Here is a 13275-nt window from a genome sequence, read left to right on the forward strand (position 1 = left end):
CTTCCCCTCCCCGCCCTTGCCCTTCCTTTCCCCCGCTCCCTCACGGGAAGAGCGGTGGGAGGGGACGATCTACCCGGCCGCCTACCGCCGGGGCCGGCTTTGTGAGGAGGGCGCCGCTGCCCTCCGCCGCCCCTTCGCCGGGAGAGCAAGGAGGGGGGGCCCGCACCTGCCCCTCCTGCCTGCCCGCCCGCCGGAGGGGCGAAGGGCGGTAGCCGGGCCCCTCGTAGCTCACTGAGGGGAAAGCGGCAGCTCCGCCTGCCGTGGGCCTACGGCCTCCGCGGCCGCCCCGGTAACGGGAGGGACCGAGTCGCTCCCGGCAATGCCTTTGCGCGTTGGTCGGGGCAGGGAGTTGAGGAGGAAGGGTGCAGTTCGTGGAACACTTGCTTAAAATCACGCCCGGCGTGTGGTTTAACCTTGCCCGAGGTTCGGTACCTCGGGTCTCGCCTTTCTCGAGGCCGGTTCTGGCAGTTCCGCTTCCACCGAAGCGCTGCGGTGACGTGCGGGCTCCCTTTAAAACAAAAATTAATCATCTCCGCTCTGAAGCAGCCTAGAGTTTGCCTCGCAGTCGTTTGGTGGGTTTTTTTTGGAGGTTTCAGTCTCAAAAGAGGTTGAGGCCGTGCGGGGCTCTCGGTCTCGACGAGCGTTTCTGCGCCAGCAGTCTCGGGCTGAAATAGCTCGAGTGTGGGATATGCTGGCTTTTGAATCCGTGCTGGCCCCTTTTCCTCCAGCGTGAGCTGCAAGGAGCTCAACAGCAACGGCATTTAGGTCAGTGCTCGGCTTCATTTACGTCAAGAAGGCTGTCGGTGTGTGGACCAAGCCAGCCTGGTCCCCGGGGCTGGAGGATGGAATGAGTCAGGAAATTGTTCTAGTGATAACACAAAAAATGCCTCCTCTCTTCTTGCCTGCCTCTGCTTTGCTGACACCTTACTCTTGGTCGCATTTTTAAAAAGCGTTTGGCATCGTATGATTTACATCGTGAAATAATCTGTTAGTATGATGGCTCCGTTGTAACAGCCATAATCTGGCTTTTTGTTGTAGTTACCCCTCTAATTTGTACAGCAACGTTTTGAAGCTTGAATTAATATTTGAGGGTATTTGGTTGTATTGGAGGAAACTGCCTGACTGGAGAAAGATTGTAATGAAGCTTGCTAATAATTTTGTGAAGAGTACTTTTTTTAGATTGATCCTGGGCTTTGATTCATTAGTGCTTTCATTGTGGAGAATGTATTTTTTCTGTGTACTTTTATCAGGAGTGTAAAGCACTTTTGGGTATGTTGAGCACAAGGAACCAATGGGCTCTACAGCCACTGAGAATGGCATTTCTACACACACATCAAAGGCAGTGTGTGTATTTCATCTCTTTTTCAGTTGCTCTATTTCACTGTTAAAACTGGTTGAATAATGCAGGCCACTGAATAATGTCGTTAAGTAGTTTCATTCAGTAGTTGTATGTATGCAATGATTTTTCTCATGGCATTTTATGACTCTCTGAGTATTGTGGTTTTAGCCCTACTAGTACTTATGGTTAAAATACAATGTTTGGATGTACGAAAATTAATATATGCTCTGTTTATTAATTTCAATAATAAATTTTTAGCTTGTTTTCATTGTAGTTTTAAGTCTTTACTTTTCCCAGGGGTGACTAGTGTCCGTTGTTTTGTTTTGGGCTTCTACCAAGCATCAGCTTTTGTTTCAAGTGTATAGTGCCTAACAGATGAAGTGGTAAAAGGTGTTTGCTTGTGTGTGTGTGTTTGTGCTTTAGAATGATTAAGTAGATGTTTTTCCTGCTTGTTAGCATGGACTGACTTTGAAAAAGCTCCAGCATAGATTCCAGTTCTCTGATCAGTTAGAATTCATTACTTGATGTTGTTTAGATTTTCAAAGCTACCTAATGCCTCCATTTTCTGGTTTTTGTCTCCCCTCACTGCCCCCATCTCTTTTGCTAAGTTAACTTATATTTGGGGGCAGACTTTTTAGTAGGGCCTGTAGCAATAGGACAATGGGGTAATGGTTTTAAACCAAAAGAGGGTAGATTCAGGCTAGATGTAAGGAAGAAATTTTTTACGATGAGGGTGGTGAAACACTGGAACAGGTTGCCCAGAGAGGAGGTTGATGCCCCATCCCTGGAAACATTGAGGGTCGGGCTGGATGGGCCTCTGAGCAACCTGATCTAGTTGAAGATGTCCCTGATCACTGCAGAGGGGGTGGACTAGATGACCTTTAAAAATCCCTTCCAACCCAAACCATTCTGTGATTTTGGGTATTTTTTATTTACTATTAAGTACCACAGTATAATTTACTGGTATCCTTCCTTTTTTCCTCCCTGACATTGAAGTTGAATAAAGGACAGCTTGGGCCAAAGAAAGAATCCAGACCTGAGTTTTTTCCACGTGCTTGAGGAAGAATGTTTACATGTTGGCAAAGAAGAGAAACTGAGGTTTTTCCTCTCACAATACAATAGAACTTCATTTGGCCTGAACAAAACAGTCTTAAAGTAATACTTGCTACATGATGCAAACTCCAGAGTCACCAGAAATTGGTTTGGGTGTTCCAGATGTGGACTGGTAATGACTTTGGGATCTAGTTAGACTGCTGCTTACTCAAATGTTGTTTTCTCTGGCATGTGGTGTCAGTTTGACTAGTTTAGGTTTAGATTTAACTAACAATGTATGAGCACATGGCTTATTTCTGGTTTTATTGACTTCCATCTTTAGCTTTTTTAACTTTTTTTCTAAGCATAGGAGGAGTAGAAGGGTTTTCTGACACAATTTTTGAAGCTGCTTTGGTTCAGGCAAGTGAACATACATATCTGATTTAACTTTCTGAATCAGTGTATCCTCTTGTTGCACTCTGTTTTCAAGCGTAATTTGCCAACTTTGTCATTACATCAGCAGTAAAGATTTTAAAACAGTTTAAGTATTAATTCATTTTAATTTATTATAATATTTCTAAAAGGCGTATCTGGAATGGGCACTTTCCATGACTGAAGCCTCTTGGCATATGCATCGAGCATGTAGTGTAATAGGAAAAACCCCTCTTTTCTTTTGCTGTTAGTATGTCCAGATATGGAGGAAAAAAATTAATCATATAGAGGCTCCCCCCAGCCCCCAAGGTGAACTCTAAAATCTGTGTTGTTTAAGGCTTGATATGTATGTTGTTTTCACAGAGTAACGTATCTGTAGCAGGAATCATTATCTGGAAAATAATTATGAATGTTGGGGAAATAATATTCAGGGCATATATTTAGAAGACTGTACTCAGGCTGAGAACATATGCTATTCATGTGTGTCTTCTAAAAATATTTTCACATGCAAATTACACACCCGTTGGCTGCTTGCTTCTAACCAGATTGTCGCTGCATGATCGTCCCTGAGAAACTGAATATGAAGTGGGAGGTACCAACTGAAAACTTGCTCTGAAGGTTTTGTTTCTCAGGTTTTATGTGTGCTTGGCTTTCCTTCTTCTTTTTCCAAAAACTAACAAAAGAACATTAAATTTTAAACTTGTAAAGTGCCATTTTGGAAATGTAAGAAGAATAAACTAACTAATTAATTCTATGTATACCTCTTTTTCTCTGTTTAATGCTTAAATACATTGTTAATGTTCTGTTGTTAAATATTTACCACAAGAAAGCTTAATCACAATAATCAACTTTGATAATTTTTGTGTATATAAAGTCAAGATTACTGTGATGGTAAACTTTCTTGCATTTCATAACAGTTTTTAAGCTCACAAACTATTAACATTACTGATTTTAAAGTGTACATGTAGTATCCTTTGGCTATTGCATCACAGTATTTTAACCAAGGAGAGGGAGATCTTTTTTGAGACAGAGGTTATAAAATGAGTAGCTAAAACATGAGGCCAGGTTCTCTTTTTGTCGACTGGTACCTGTTTAAATGCTTTTTCTGGAGTAAAAACCTCTAAGATATTTTAATGACTTCCCCCCCCCCCCCCGTACTTTTGAAAATAAATGCTACATTGGTTTTCTACTATGGTGCCTGGAACCTTGCCAGAGCAGGAGAAATCTATTCACTGCTCTGAGTTAAAGGTAGACTTTTTTTTTTTCTTGGTTCTTAAGAGTTGCTCTTATTTTGTCATCCTTAACAGGAGCATATTCTTTGCTCTGTATCAAAGGGAGAAACTGAACACTTTAGGCCTGACTCGGTGTTGTCAGAAATCATTGCAAAGATTTCCATTTGGGAATTGCAGCTGGCCTTCAAAATACTTTTTCTTAATTTTCATTATATTCTTTCAGTTATTTTACCTCCCTGTCCTACAGCCTGTAGGCTTCTGACACCATTCCAGTAGGGAACAATAGCCAAAACTTAGTAGCTTATGTGTTTTCAGAAATGAATTATTTTCAGGAATATTTCTAGTGGGAAAGTATCAATGATGAAATGTTGCTTCAGAAACCTGTGTAAAGGTGGGTCATGTTTGATATGATCATGGTCACTGTGTTGCGCACTTGTGTCCTTAGGATTCTTCCAATAGTTAGGTTATATTTCTGTGGCATCATGGTGTTGCATTGCTACTCTTAGTGCAAGTCAGCATAGATAGAAAATACATTTTAATGTTGATGGAAGAAATTGAATGGGACCCAGCATGAGGTTATATAACAACAGTCAAACAAAATTCATGTCTCTGTAAGGGCAAAGATCTTGGCTATCTTGATTATGATGGTAAGGACTTTAAAAACTGATGTGAAAGTTTGGAGATGCATTGGTTAAAAGACATACAAATACAAAATAAAAAGCATTAGAGCAAGCAAGTGTTTTGAAAGTAAGTGAACAAATCATAGATAGTATTTGATGCCCAAATATGATATGTTGGTTTCTGGTCTCATACTGTTTTTCTTTAATTGGTGTTGTTCTTTAAAGGCACGTTATATTTGACTCTCCTTCTTTTTGTTTGGCCTTTATAGTGGCTTTCTGTTCTTCTGCATGAAAGTCTGAGATTTCTAAGGTGATTTTTTGTTTTCTTAGTTGTGATTATAGTTTTAAGTGATTGACTTATGGCAGAATTCAAAGACATTTTATGAGTAAGGTGATTCATTAGTTTTGAGAATGCCTTCAGCTGCTATTGCTGAAAATCACCAGTGGTTTACAGGACTTAGGAAAATTGGGATGATGTAAAATGTGCTGTTTCTCTTTTGTGTGTATTTATAAAAGGGAAATCAACTCCAAATTATACCTATGCAAGTATACAGCATTTGATGTAACACATGACTCTTTAAAAAAGGGTCTGATTGTTTCATTCTGTTTCTGAAGCAACTTTGAAGGCTGGCTGTTTTGATTTCTTGAAAATAGTCAGTAGTCAAACATATTAATTAAAGTCAGACCTTTGTGACTCTTGGACAAAGTTTCTAAATATCTTGCTTGCAGAACTCAGTTCAGATGCTAGCAGAACGAAGAATATTAAGTAACACACTTGCTGTCCAAGTAATGAACCAGTCCTTGTTACGCTCTATAACGTGCCTCCAGATATTTTCATGTATTCCAGTTCCTGGTACTTTCAAAAGAAAGGAGTCTTTTCAAGTAAACTGATTCTGTGTTGGTAAGATGGCAATCTACACTGAGAAAGAAGAAGGAGCAATGATATATTTCGTGAAAAGTTTAAAAGTGACGGATTATCCATTCTTACTTAACTAGATAAACTTATACTGACATATTGTTACCTATCCATTAGAGACTTTTCCCTCTGATACTTATAGACACTTGAGATAAAATTTATCACCATTATCTTGTGGTCCTTATCTTGCTTAGTCTTGGATGTTTTTACTTTCTACAATCCCATTTAGGAAAACATCCTGTGTAGGTATGCTAGTACTGTTACAGCCACTGACACTGTGCATGAGCAGAGGTCCCAGTTGCTAGCATCTCCTTCTAAGAAGTGCTGTATAAATGCAAAGAAAGACTAATGCTTATTATGAAGAGTTTAAAATACTCTTTAAAGAGTATTATAGAGAGTATTTTAAGAGTTTTTAAATTCTCTTTCTTGAATTGCCAACATTGCATACTTCCCTGATTTTTCACAGAATTGCATGAGTTTAGATAGTTTGTTAAAATTCTGTGTGAACTTAAAGCCTTCATAAAATCTTTCCTGTTTTTGAATTATCCTTTGGTGTTTTTTTTAACGTCTGAAAACGTAGTATCAGGCTTGGTGTTAATGTGTATTTATGAAACAGCTAGTAAATCTGATGGTATGAATTCATGCCTTAGGTAGGGTTAATCAAAGAAAATAATTTGTCTTTATGAAGTGTAGGACATAGATATTTTCATGTCAGTTTTTATTTGGTGGTGGTGCTGAAAGGCCACATTATGATTGAGTTTTGTTATGCTGGTTACTGTAAGAATACATATGGTTCTTCACCCTCAAAAAGCAAACATTTTGGGCCTGGTGACCAGTATCCTTCTCTAAATAAATAAATAAGTATTTTTAAAAAATCCCCAAACTGTTTGTGGAGCATTTTTTCTATAATTCTTAGGTCCTGTGTTGGCAAGGGATGTGGGGAGTGGATGGAGGGGATGATGGTGACGAAAAAGCTATTACGTTTTTTTTTTCCCTGGAGCCTGAAAATCAATAGTTCAACTTCTAGCTGAAACCAAATATTACTACTTTCTTGTTCGCTGATGTAAATTTATCACCCCTCTCATTCGCATGTGTTGCCACTTACTGTCATGTTAAATGCATCTAATTGTATGTCCTCTTCCCTGTTAATCTCTCAACCTTTCTTTATACTTTAAAATTAGAGGTAATATGTTCCAAAGCTGTGATGATGTTCGGTAATTGTTCTACATAAAGCATAATTTCTGCCTTTGCCTTTAGAACAGAAGGGAATGGCTGTAACTGTCCTTTTCAGTCCTATAGTGCTTTTTCATTGTATCAGAAACGTTATTAACTAGCCACACTGGTCATGTTCATATAACCCTTGATGTGTTAATGCAGAAGTTTTTCAGGTGTGCTGATTTCATGTCGTCTGTATACTGATGTTGTTCTTTGTATACAATACAGTACAATTGACACTCACAACTCCCCTTTTTCCCTTTTTCCCTTTTTCCCTTTTTCCCTTTTTCCCTTTTTCCCTTTTTCCCTTTTTCCCTTTTTCCCTTTTTCCCTTTTTCCCTTTTTCCCTTTTTCCCAGCACCTAGCAAGGTTTGGGCATATTTCTCTTTGTAAGAAATCACAAGAGCATCTCCTTGCAATTTGTTCACTCTTCCTTCAGACAAGGTGCCAGGACAGTGAGTTGTTACTTGGCAGTCAGGTATTGAGCTTCCTGTCTCAACTAGAATGCCAAATACTATACTACTATACAAGGTTACCACAAATATGGAAGTGCAGTTAGTTTTGTTGCAAACAAGTATTCTTTAGTAAAATTTTACTTTCTAAAACACAAAAGCAATATAGTTTGGTGTTAAAAGGGAACTTAAGTATTTAGTAGAATCAATTATTCAGCTTTATTAATCAGAAAAATATTAAAGTTTCATGACAAAACTATAAAATAAAGATATCTAAGGTGGAAATTTTGCTGGTGAAGATATTCTGTCAGTTTGGGGATCTGTCTGATCTCTCATATTTGGCTTTAGAATCGGTTGCTTGATTCCCATCTCTTGCTGCTTCCCATCTACATCTCAACCACATCCCTTTCGTGTCGTGTGGTTGATGCATATGCACCATCATGTGAACTAACTTGTGCCACTTATACACTGGTGGGAAAGTTTGCTGAGAGGTCTAAGTTTAGCTCTTTTTGTGGATAATTAAAATTCTTGGAGTACCCTGTACTTTAAGAGCTAGTATATCAGATCAAATAGGGACAGGCCCTCTATGCAACCTAGAGGACAGCAGTGGCTATTAATGAATGCTTGGGGAAGGCATGTAAATAGTGTCTTGAACTGTAGAATTTCAAAGGCTTTCAGTATATTTTTTTAAAATACTGCTGTTTAAAAATGCATTTCAGATAGGCCTAAGGCCAAGGTTATCAAAGCTGCTAAAGTCAATTTCTTTCTATATAGCCTGCTGCTGTTTATTTCTTGTTGCTGTTGTTACCTCTTAAATAGCATTTTTATGGTTTACAGTAAAGTGTCCACAGTAAACAAAAATGACCATGAAATCCTAACAAACAAAGTAAATTAAAATGTTATGTTCTTTCAGTTGTATTAAATACAATTTAATTAAAATTAAGTTTATTAATATCTGAAATTATTTCCAGTAGCAGGTAATAAATATGTAAATAAAATCCTTATTTTGAAGATGAGTTTTTCTTCTCTGTTTAGGTAGTGTGGCAGAGTTCATGTATCGTTCATGTATCATGTATCACGTATATAAACTGTTACTGTAGCTCATTCTTTGGAATAGAGGGACATTACTGAACTAATATAAGGCAAATTTCTTTCGTAATTCAGCTTGTGTTGTTGGGTAATCATGGTTTTATAAAACACTTCAACTTTTTTTTTTTCTTTTACGTTTGGGTTGTTTCAGTGATTTTTAAAATTTTTTTTTTTTTTTTTTTACTTTTTATTAGCAATGCTGTACCATATTAAATCATTTCTTCATGCATGAAAGAAAGGTGTAAACTTGAATACAAATCCAAAATGGAGATCCTTATCAGAGCAAAATTGGAGGAACAAAATAAAACCACAGTATTAAAGCAGAGATTCCCAAACTTACTCTACTGAAGTTCGGTCACTGGCATTGATGATTAAAGGACTGTTGGTGCCAATGGTGTTAATTTCTCTGGTTTTATAGGTGTATCTCAGAGCAGGACCTCTATCCTACACTCATCAACCTGTGAAACACACCTGAAACCAGGACCCAACTCTGTGCTTCCTGCCTCACTTACTGGTTTATCACCCCCTGCTTCACTCCATCCTAGTCTCATATATCAAAATCTACTTATGTACATACAGCAGGGCCACTTTGAAAATTGCTCTCAAAACAGTACCGGCTTAAAAGATGTTTAAAATGTAATGAAAGTGTGATACTGGTTACAGGTGTAGCTGGGGAGTACTATAATGTGCCACGCTTAGGAATAATGTATGGCAAGTAACTGGTCCCACAAACTCTTCTGCAGATAAGTAATCCTATCAAAGGCAGTTGAGTGCATTTGATTAAGGATTACATGCGATTAGCGGTCTGCAAGGTTAAGAGTACGACCTGTATCATTAATGAGTATTCACATATTAATGCTGCTTTGAGCAGGAGGTTGAACTAGATGACCTCTGAGGTCTGTTCTAACTAGAATGATTTTATGATTATCACACTTGTATTATGCAAATAGATAATTCATCTATAAAATCCTATTAATTGAATAAACGAACCTCTAGCCAATCATTGCAATTATTTTACCTATTGCATCATGTTGTAGCATGGAGTTGCAAATTTGACCCAAATTTAAGATTTGAAACAGTAAGAGAAATACATGCATGCCTTTTTGTCTATTGCATTGAATTCATTGTATACAGTTTTATATCAGATTTAATTCCTTGTATAGGATTCCTTCCTGGCATACAGTTGACTCTGTTCAAGTTCTGGAACTAGTCCAGAGTAGAGTGCCTGAATATTTGATGCTTTATGTGCAGTTGAGCTATGTGAATGCACTTAAGCTTACTCTGCCTAATTCAAGTACTGCTAGCACTGAGACTACAGTAACAAAGCCATCAGTGCAGGTTAGCGGTCTAAGAAAGGCTTGAGGCCTTAAAAACTTTCCAAAGCAAGGATTCAGAAAGTGAGATGGCATTCTTATATTTAAAAAAAACCAAAACCTACCACCACCCCAAAAAAACCCTAACAACCCTCCCTGCTGTTAGTCTATACCGTGTAGATTCTGAATATATGTAAATGTTGAGACACAACTGGTTGAGTTTACATGTTAATACATGTTAAGTGAATATTAAGATGAACAGTCTTTATCATTATTTAAGAAATTGTATTTTGATTAACAGTAGTATGATCCTTCTCATTAAGATGTGGGGGGAATTCATATGGGTGTCTTTCCTGTGTTTGGATAAAATTTGTACCTATTGATACCTCTTTTAACTGTTCTCATTTAGCATTGTTAATTATTTACTTTTAAGCAAGAAGTTGGTGATGAGGGAGGAAAAAATTACTGGTTGTAAAAGGCCAATCACTTTCACGTGCATGTGACCAGAAATGTTTTTATGTAACATTTTAACCCTTCCAAATATGTGAATTAACCACAGTAACAGAATATAGTTGTTGTCATGTCTTATTGGTAGCAGCTTATTTCAGGGAAATACTTTGTTGTTTGTATGCTTTTATTTAAAAAGAAAAGGAGGATGGTAACATAGTAAGTAATCTGTTAAGGACTTGACAGGTCTTCTGGACTGTTAGGGAGTATGGAAAGCAATTAAAAAGAGTAAGAAGCACTAAGGAGCGGAGTGATTTCTTTATGTTACTCTTCACCACAAAGATGTGGACATTTTGTTCTTTTTAAATAATGTTGATGGGACATTATCTGATTATCGGATTAGAGAATCAAAAGATTGAATGCTAGAATAAAGTGCTAAAGACCCCTAAGTCATGAGGATTCGATGTGATTCATTCATTCGGTGGTTCTAAAGGATGAAGTGGCTGATCTGCTAAGAAGAATGCATCTCGTTAGGATGAGATGCTGTGCCAGAAGACTGGAAGCTATCAAGTGTTGTACGTACCGTACTTTTAAACTGAACACAAGGAGCAGATCTGGAACTTGCAGACCAAGGACTTGTATTTTAATGCCACATAAGTAGATTTGAATACTAAATGGATAGTCAAGTAGTTCTGTGAGCACAAGATCTAACAGTGCCTAGTCTCCTTGGTAGTTGTATCTTAGAAGTAATGAAAAGTACCAGCTGCAGTTGGGGTACTTATAAGGTGTGTCTATTAGGTACACGTTTGTTCTCTCACCACATGGGCATATGCTGCAGCTTTTACTTCAGTTTGGGCAGTTTGCAGGTCGGTCTTCTCTATCCACCTGCCCAGTACTTGGAATTCTGAAATCTGAATTCTTACTAAACTGTAAATTACTTTTGAATCTTACTCTTTGACAAAACTGTTTGAAATCAGGTAGTGGATTCAAAAGTTAGAAGGGGTCAGGCATACCTAGGCAGACACATTGAACAGCATTAATCTCTTCTGTCTTTAGCAGTCTGAACAGTGATCGGAGATGCTTCTGTTGTTACTGGAAAAGAGAGAGACGCACCCACACATATATTCATATACTTGCGTGCTGTGTGTAGTTCATCCCACCTTCTTAAGTTTATAACACATGGCCTATGGCAGGAAACAGTCTCTGTAACGCAATTCTGGTGTGGCCCTACAAGCACTCATTTTTGGTGCAATTGTGGGGATGGTGTACTGTGATGCAGAGATGGAGGTGAAAGTTAAAGCAGTCCAAGAATACCCTATCCTGCTTTCGGTGCAAATCTGTGATCTACCTTGTAATTTATGTTTAGGTGACAACAGTAGTTTCTGAGGTGCTGACATTTGTAGCTGCAATTAACTATGTGCTCGTTTCCTCATTTTTCCTCCTGTTGTATTAGCACAGTCATTTGTGTCATCATGCAGTGACTTGGATCAGAAAATCGATCCTGACTTCAAGAGGAGTCTATGGCAAGCATCAATTTTTAACCCAGGTTAATTCCTCAATATGGTATAGCGAGTGGCTCCACCAGCCGATACATCTGCACAAATGAGGTTGTGGCAGAAGGATGAGAATAAGCAGCAGGAGGGTCATCTCTGTTTGAATTGGCACTTTTACCAAAATAGATGTTCATCAAATTACGCCTCTAGAATCTGTCTTTGAAGTGATTAATCTTGTCCTCAAATAAGTATCCAAAGTAAAATACTATATACATTCTGTAAAATCAGGTAAAGTTGTGAGGAACTTGAGGGCAATCTTCTAAGGCTGGATATGTTAGCATAACAATGGTAAATGTCATTTGGTATTTGCAGTTAGAAAATAATTCACACTGGAAGGAATAACTTGAACTATGTGAAGATAATTCTAAATTAAAAGTAAGTGTTGTGCAAAAATACATGTATCATTATAGATGCCCTGGTGAAAACTTCTTTGCAGTAAAAGAAACAGCCACTGTAAAAGAAACAGCCCTAAAATTTATTGAAATGTTGCTCCACAGTAGCATTAAATGGAAGTTCTTTACCTGGGCATTTCTGCTTAAATGAACCATCTATCTGGTTTAATTAAGTCATTTATACTTACTTTATCAGTCAGTGCATATACATATCCTCTGTGTGTTTTTAAATGCTATTGATAAATAACAAGTTCTTGAAAACTAAGTAAAGTCTTTTCAGTAATTTTACACAAAATAAAGCCACTGTATTTCTTGCTTTCAGTTCAATTTTTTCAGATTATCTGTAAATTTTCAATAATGGCAATACATTCATTCTGCCATTTGGAGGAGCCTGTGCCACAGAATAATGATCTGATGAAAGCTCACTTATTTGCAATGAAGAGTCTTCATTTGGGAAATAGTACTGATGCAGCTAAGAGGTGCTTTGTCAAGTTCAGGTAAGTACTTTTTCTTTGTTATTTTTTAAATTATACTTATTTGGTTTTGGTAGGCTGGTTTTTCATTTAAATTAGCATACATGCGGTGTCATGTCAGAGCCTGGCAGCCTTTGTATTGGTCATTTGACACATAAAGTATCTTGAAAAGGCACATGCAGTAGCACGCATACTTACGAGATGCGTGGCGGGAAATTGTTGTCTGGAAAATTATGTTAGCGCAATTTGTTATCCCTGGAGTAGCTGTTGAGGATGGAGATTATGGTGATTGCAACGACACAATTCTCTTTTGCTACAAGTTCTTTTTCAGAGTTTTCTTATGTGTTTCTTTATTTTCTGAATTTGCAATTTTGTTAAGCCATAGTTGTTTTGGTTGTAAGTGTCAATAATTAAGTCTCAAATCATTCAGGGGAAATAAAGAGGAAGTCACGGTCAGGTTTTCACAAATTGGAATATCTTCAAATTTTGTATTTAAAAAAATCAGCTTTTCAATTTTCTGCCAGTCAGAATTTTTTTCTAAAATGGATCCTTAAATCTTGGCATGGTAACACTGGGTCAGGATTTAATTTTAGACAAATGGTTACTATACATTGTGTTTATTTTTTCCTAGACATCCAATTATTTTTATAACGTAATAATAACTTCACAGTAGAAGCTGGTTTATAGTCATATTCTGCATGGGAGCTGCATGCAATGTACATTCAACAATAAGTGTTAGCAGTAGAATAATAAAATAATTGTGAATATTT

At 37.6% G+C, this 13275-nt stretch overlaps 1 long non-coding RNA gene across 2 annotated transcripts in view; it reads left to right on the forward strand.

The window, feature by feature from the left end:
* The first annotated feature begins 26 nt into the window (after window positions 1-26).
* LOC138690140 (uncharacterized) overlaps window positions 27-13275 on the forward strand; it is a 44182-nt gene continuing 30933 nt past the window's right edge. Inside the window, exons 1-4 of one of the 2 annotated variants that reach the window (XR_011328938.1) lie at window positions 27-765; window positions 1251-7264; window positions 11566-11633; window positions 12355-12529. This is a non-coding gene — a long non-coding RNA (uncharacterized lncRNA). Of the gene's footprint in view, window positions 766-1250; window positions 7265-11540; window positions 11634-12354; window positions 12530-13275 lie in introns of both variants that reach the window. The other variant, XR_011328939.1, reaches the window with a different exon arrangement.

This window comes from Haliaeetus albicilla, chromosome 20 (assembly GCF_947461875.1).
Source record: "Haliaeetus albicilla chromosome 20, bHalAlb1.1, whole genome shotgun sequence".
NCBI classification, from domain to species: Eukaryota; Metazoa; Chordata; class Aves; order Accipitriformes; family Accipitridae; genus Haliaeetus; species Haliaeetus albicilla.